The 7018-nt window shown below is 44.0% G+C and overlaps 1 long non-coding RNA gene across 1 annotated transcript; it reads left to right on the top strand.

Annotated features, from left to right (window-relative positions):
* The first annotated feature begins 377 nt into the window (after positions 1-377).
* Positions 378-3348, top strand: LOC124977293 (uncharacterized). Its single transcript, XR_007107135.1, has 3 exons — positions 378-500; positions 1507-1712; positions 3252-3348. It is a non-coding gene; the product is annotated as an uncharacterized LOC124977293 (long non-coding RNA).
* Positions 3349-7018: the final 3670 nt, after the last annotated feature.

Raw genomic sequence — 7018 nt, 5'->3', positions numbered from 1 at the left:
ATTGTGGTATGGTCATATTATGGGATATGGTGCAAAAGTTATAATGAAGTAGAACCACAGGTATCAACAGGGATAAATTTTTAAAACAATGTTTGGCAAAAAACAAAAGCAAATTGTGGATCAAAACATTCCATAGGATACAATTTTTATAAAGTTTGAAAGCATGTGAAACAAATATTACAAATAGTTATGGATACATGCTTATGAAGTAATTACGTAAGAGCATGCTTGCAAAATTAGTCATTGATTCTACTGGAATCTTTGATTAATCGTGGAATCTCTAGAGAAGTTTGTAATAGGCTTCAGCTATATCCCCAAAGTTATTTTTTTAAAAACCTCAGAAGCTGTCTTGGTAAGATGTTAAGATTTGATAAAGCTAAGAGATGATACACGTTCCATCACCGATGTGGATTTCTGTGTTTGTTTCTGGTGGCTGGTCCCAGGAACCTCCTCCTGAACTGTTTGTCTTCTCAATTCACCTCTGCCCTGTGCTTCTGAAGGTAAGTGAGGCGGGGCTGAGCCTGCTGGTGGGGAACCTTACTGTCCTCTGTCCCTGCTGGGCCTGGCTGTCATGGCCAGCACAGCCGGGAACAGCTCCTTGGAGACTGCAGTGGGGGAGGTCCTGGGACAAAGAGGGACAAAGAGCACCTCTGACCTGCTCCCGGTCAGCCTGGAGGCAACCTCGGCCTCCTTCCCTTTTAGTTCCTGAATCTAGCTCTGTCGTGTGGGCCAAGCTCTCCCTCCAGTCCCAGTCCCAAACCTTACCCAAAATCGAGCCGTATTTTAAAATATGTGTTCTGTTCCATCGTTTTGTTTTTGTCTTCAGGGACTCTACATTTGCATGATTTCATTTATCCATCTTCTCTGTCACTTCTTCTCTCATTTAAATTTTTTTTCTCCATTATTTTCTTCACTTTTCTTCTTCCTGTTCTTTATGTCTTTCACAGTGGCTCTAACAGTGGTATGTTTTCTCCCTTGGGTTTCTTGTGATTTGATTTTCATTTCTCAACATTTTTGTCTATTTCCCCATTTCTTTTCTAAGTCTCCCAGTTTCACAAATGTCACCTTGTATTGCCTTGACCGTCCCTTCCTGGAGTTGTTTCTTCTTTGTCATTTCCTGTGTAGCTGCCATTGCCTCATTACATTTTTTTTAAAGTCACAATAGAATTTTGGATTAAAATTATCTTCTGCTTGGTGGCAACATTTCCCTGATGATTCCCTCCCCACCCCCCAGGGAAGTTTCACTACTCCTTTTCAATCCCACCCCTCCTGCCCCCACACAGTACCTTTTAAGGACATTTTTCTTATGATGCCTTTAGTTGGATGTTGAGTTACAACTTTTTATCATTTGATTTTGGATGAGTTGAATTTTTCTAAATCAACAATTAGAATCTTGTGACGGGAGAGGAGAGGTAGCCTTCCTGGATCCTCAGCCCAAGGGCTCCCTCCTCTGTTGTTACAATGGTGTATACTCCCTTTATGTGTCCCTGTGTCCTCTGACTTCAGGATCCTAATGACTGTGACGGGCGCCTATAACTGATCGGAGCTGACACTGAGGCATCTGCCCCTTCCCGCAGATGACAAGGCTCCTCTCCTGTTGGAAGCGGTACTTCCCTCGGCTGCCCTGCGTCTTCCAGGTTCACCTGACTGCCTGCTTCTTTTCCAGGGTCTGACTTCTGGGTCCTCCTCACCACAGTCAGTTCCGATCCAGGGTGAGTCCTCTCCCCCTTGGAAGGCTGGGACCTGCCCCCTCTTGGATTTCCATGCAACTCCTGGTATTCCCTTTGGCTTACTTGCTGGCTGGGACTGACACCACACGCAGTATGAAATGAGTGAACTCTCTCACTTCCTTGTTTCGTGGAGATGCAATTTGTAGGCATCTCCTGTCCTTCATTCGTGTTGCACTGTAGGTTTTCAGGAGCAGTGAAAAACCTGAACGAAGCCAGCACCGTGCTCCCATCCGGCTTGCAGAGCCCTCTGCCGGCTCCCTGTGGTTTTTCCTCTGTGCTCTTGGCTCCTGCCACTGTCCAGCCAAACTGAGGGACTTAGCATCCTGGGCGCTCATCTGCCACATTCCTTCCTCACCCTTCCTGCTGCTTTCCATACTGCAGTGCCCATTCAGGGGCCTTTTTATGACAACTTTTGTGTTAGTGACCCAGCCCATATTTCTCCCCTGCCCTTCTCTGGGATCAGGATCTAACACCACCACCCTAATAGGGCAGGTGCATGAGCCCAACTTTTATCATGGTTCCCTTCCCTTGGCAACAGTGATTGTTCAGGTCAAGATAAATGTCCAAGTGGGGTTGGCGTCCTTCCCTGAACCGTCCCTCCACTGCCGTAGCTCAGAGTTCACACTGCACAGAATCTAATCACAGGAAGTCTGTCCAGCAGGAATGACTTTACCAGGCCTGCAGGGAAGAGAGATTCCATTGTGTGGTCCTGCACATCACTCTGAGTCAAAACCAGACAATAGGAGGAGCACAAACTTTATTGGTAGAAAGGCAATGAAACACCTTTTTTTTTTGGTCCTGGGTATTGAACCCTTGGGTGGTTAACCACTGAGCCACATCCCAGGCCCTTTATATTTGTGACAGGGTCTCACTTAGTTGCTGAGGCTGGCCTTAACCCTGCAATCCTCCTGTCTCAGCGTCCCAAGTATCAAGGATTAGGAGCATGTGCCACAATGCCCAGCCCTTTTTAAATTTTGTGACAGGGTCTCATTAAGTTACTTAGGGCTTCACAAGTTTGCTGAGGCTAGCCTCGAACTAGTGATCTTCCTGCCTCAGCCACCTGAGTAGCTGGGATTACAGGTGTGCACTACGACGCCCAGTGAAACATCATTCTTGAACCACCAAACAGACAAAATAAATTAGAGATATTTTGTGCAAGAATGAGTGTTCATACATTCCTGTTGTAAAATGAACTGCTTTATCTTTCAGGAATGCTGCCTCTCTATCAAAATAAAAATGGGTCTTACAATTAGTAATGTTGCTTTTGTTCATTTATCAAGGTTCCCATTTGTGAGGATGTGTTCAAGAAAATTTATAGTAGCTTTATTTGTAATAGCAATTTGTATTTTATTAGGATATATAAAATAAAGTATGGTTCATCTGTAGGTATCATGAATATCTAGACTGTATCATGTTTTTTTTTTTAATTAGTAAGATTACCTTGTGGGCTTGAAGGGTTATCTATAATACACATGATAAAGTGCAGGGTGATTTTTTTTTTTTTTTTTTTTTTTTTTGCAGAGTGATATTAATGGAATGATCTTCAGGGAAAAAGAAGGAAATCTTTGTGTTTATATGATGGAGTCTAGAGAAAGAAGTGGCAAGGCACCATCCCTGCTATTAAAATTTGTTAGCTCAGAGGTGGAGTTGGGCAGGGGAAGAAGCACTGACACACAAGCATGACCTGTATTGTGATATCTTTTTATTTTTGCGGTGCTGGGGATTGAACCCGGGGACTTGTGCTTGCAACGCAAGCACTCTGCTGACTGAGCTATCTCCCCAGCCCAAAATCTGCATACCTACCTGATTTGGGATAGGTTTTGTTTTTTTTTTTTTTTTTTTTTTTGCAGTGGTGGGGATTGAACCCAGGACCTTGTGCTTCCAGGCAAGCTCTCTACCAACTGAGCTATATCCCCAGCCTTGGGGTGATATCTTTTAATAGAGTGAAAATTTTTAAGAGAATGGCTTTGACATGGATGGATGACTATAATCCAGTTTCTGATAGGGCTTGGCAGATTGCTTCACCTCAGTTCTCCTCTGTAGAATGTACTCCATAGTGTCTGATTAAAGGACAGAAAACATGCAGCACATTGTAATCCTTCTATAAATGTCAGGGTTTTTTCCTGCTACACAAGAAATTTGCTGTTGAGTATTAGCACACAAAAAACATGTGGTCTCTGCTGCCGCTGAGTGTTCTCCTGATGTTCTCATCTTGGTCTGAGCCTACCAAAGAGCTGGATTAGTGTCTCTGTGAGAAAAAAATTATATATACATATATAAAATTATATATGTATATATAATATATATTTTATATATATATATATATATATATTATATATTTATCCGGGATAATCCCTCCCCCACCCCAAATCCTTTTAGAGATAAAATAAGAATAATCTACTGTGGTGCCTTGGCCTCTGATTGTTTGCCTGCTACCCCTGTTATTATCACAAAGCCAGCTGAGAGGAAGGAAGAGGGCCTCTGAATAGCTGACCCAGCTGTTTGCAGTTTGGGCTCTTGCCAGATGATCTCTGGTGTTTTAGACCACCTAAAGAAGCTTCTCCAGCCTCCGCACAGTAGTGGGAACGTGAGGATAGGCACCCAGAGAGCAGCCAGAAGTGAGAGCTGGGCTGAGCCCAGGGCTGCGCAGAAGACTAAAACAAACACGTGCACTCAGGAGGCCCGGTGGTTCACAGGGAACAACTGTGTTCATCATGACCATGCCACTCATTGCAGGGACGCTAATGGATTCTTCATTTGCTTTTGTAAAGGCCCCTGTTTAGAGTTCTCCATCTAGAAGTATTACCCCCAGATTAGACAGTCTTTCAGTTTTGCTGATTAAAAAGTATCAGTGATCTTGGGCTGGGGAGATAGCTCAGTTGGTAGAGCGCTTGTCGCGCAAGTCCCTGGGTTCAATCCCCAGCACCGCTTAAAAAAAAAAAAAAAGTATCAGTGATCTTTATACTATGAGGGGAAAAATATATAGTTAGAAATCTGCATAACCAACTGTGACAGGTGTTAGAAATTACTCAGAAAGGATCACAGTGGTGTGATTTCTGACAAGTGCACTGTTTGTTCTTTTGAGTGAAGTAAGGTTCACAATCTATAATCCCAAATCTCTGGGGCCTGAGGAGTTTTGGAGTTCAGAGCTTTTCAGATATTTTGGAAGGTGGCGTGCACGTGGCTATGCTGTTTGTTCTACAACAGTCGTGGCAAGTGTAAAGCAACACACCATAATCAGACGTTAATACTTCCACAGTGAGACGCCTGGAGCACTAGTTAGGACAAACAGTGAAGTCTTCTTAAATAATAAATGGTGAGTGAAATAGTGGAATATGCAGACTGTAAAACATTTTGTAAACCTTTCAGTAGATTCAGGGTTAAGTTCAGCATACACAAATTTCAGACCTGAGTGACCTGTGGTTCTTGTGCCTCCTGGAGGAGAGGAGCATCTGCCTGTTCCCAGCAGAATCGGGTAGATGTCCCATTCCATCAGGAGCAGGGTTGAGGGCAGGCCTCTGGCAGGTGCCCTCTTTAAGGACTTTCCCTGGGTCATATGTCTCATTTTTTGGTTTTCCATCTAAGCAGTCTCTGATTAAGAAAACTGCCATAAACTCACGTTCACTGATAAGTTAGGTGACATCAAGGTCACACTGATCACACATCTTCACTGTATTATCCAGTGTGTTCTTCTACCTGTTTACAATTTCCTCTTCGTTATCACTATCCTCATGATTATCTACATTTAAAACCATTCAGTACTACTGGATAAAGTCTGTACTTAACAGAGTTTACCAGTTTTCCCACTGTTTTACTCAGCTTTTTTTGCTACTGTGACTAAAAGACCCAATAAGAACAATTATAGAGGTGGAAAAACTTATTTTGGGGCTCACAGTTTTAGAGGTCTCAGTCCATGGAAAGATGGCTCCATTCCTTGGGGCTTGAGGTGAGACAGAACAACATGGCAGAAGAGTGTGGTGGAAGGAAGCAGCTCACACGATGATCAGAAAGCAGAGAGAGACTCCACTCACCAGATACAAAATCTATACCCTAAAGGCCACGCCCCCAGGGACCCACCTCCAGCCACACCCTACCCACCTTCAGTTACCAATCAGTTAATCCCATCAGGGGATTAATCCACTGATTGGGTTAAGGTTCTCATAACTCAGTCATTTCTCCTCTAAACCTTACGCTGTCTCACAGATGAGCCTTTGGGACACACCTCATGTCAAAACTATAACATCCACTGATGGCCTTTTCCTGTTCTAGGATCCAATCCCAGGTACCCCATCACATTTTGTCATCTTGTCTCCTCAGTCCCCTCTGATCTATGGCAGTTCTGTCTTGCCTTGTTTTTCATGATCTTGAAACTTGATTAGTACTGGTCAGGTTTTTTGTACACATTCCTCAGTTTGAGCAGCTGACGTTCTCTCGTGATTAGTGGGTGGTTATGCATCATATCAGTGCCAAGCCCTCACCCCCATGTTTGAAGATCGAACCCAGGGCCTCCTACGTGCCATGCAATGCAAGCCACCGCACCACTGAGCCACATCCTTGGCCCCAGTGCCAAGCATTTTTAATACAGATTTATTAACATCATTCCAAGCCTTAGCAACTGTATTAATAGCATCCTGAAGACAACTTTTCCAGAAAGCCTCCTTGGGAGGCCCTTGTTAACTGCAGTAAGCAAGCACCCAGGGTGTGTGTGTGTCCGCACGTGCGTGCGTGCACTAGTATGTTTCATTCCTGAGGATTGAACCCAGTAGCATTCTACCTCTGGGCTACATCTCCAGCCTTTTTTTTTTTTTTTTTTGAGACAGGGTCTCAAAGTTGCCCAGGCTGGCCTTGAACTTGGAATCCTCCTGCCTCAGCTTCCTAAGTGGTGCCCAGTTAGAACAATTCTTGTTTTCTAGGTGTTTTTGTTTGGCTCTTCCTGGATGGTAAAATCCCACATGGTAAGTGAGACATGGTAAGTAGTTTGGAATGTGGTTTTATTCTAGTTATGCATTCACTTCTTGTTGAATCCATTCAACCACATGGTAGGTAGTTTGGGATGTGGTGCACTTCCACAGGAACAGTAAAATGTAACTGCTCTTCCTGATCAGCTTGTCCACAGGGAGCCCAGGCCTCTGCCACGAAGCACTTATTGATCCCTCAGGTTCATCTGGTTACCCACGTTTCGTTAGCATGGTAAAGGAGGGCAAATGACACATACCTGCCAAACATCGTGGACTTACACTTTCCAGTCTCTGCCAATTTTAACGAATGTGACCGGCAACAGTGGCACT

This window comes from Sciurus carolinensis, chromosome 1 (assembly GCF_902686445.1).
Source record: "Sciurus carolinensis chromosome 1, mSciCar1.2, whole genome shotgun sequence".
In the NCBI taxonomy this organism is placed as follows: domain Eukaryota; kingdom Metazoa; phylum Chordata; class Mammalia; order Rodentia; family Sciuridae; genus Sciurus; species Sciurus carolinensis.
The sequence above is the reverse complement of the archived record's forward strand: the minus strand, read 5'-3'. Positions and strand labels throughout refer to the sequence as shown.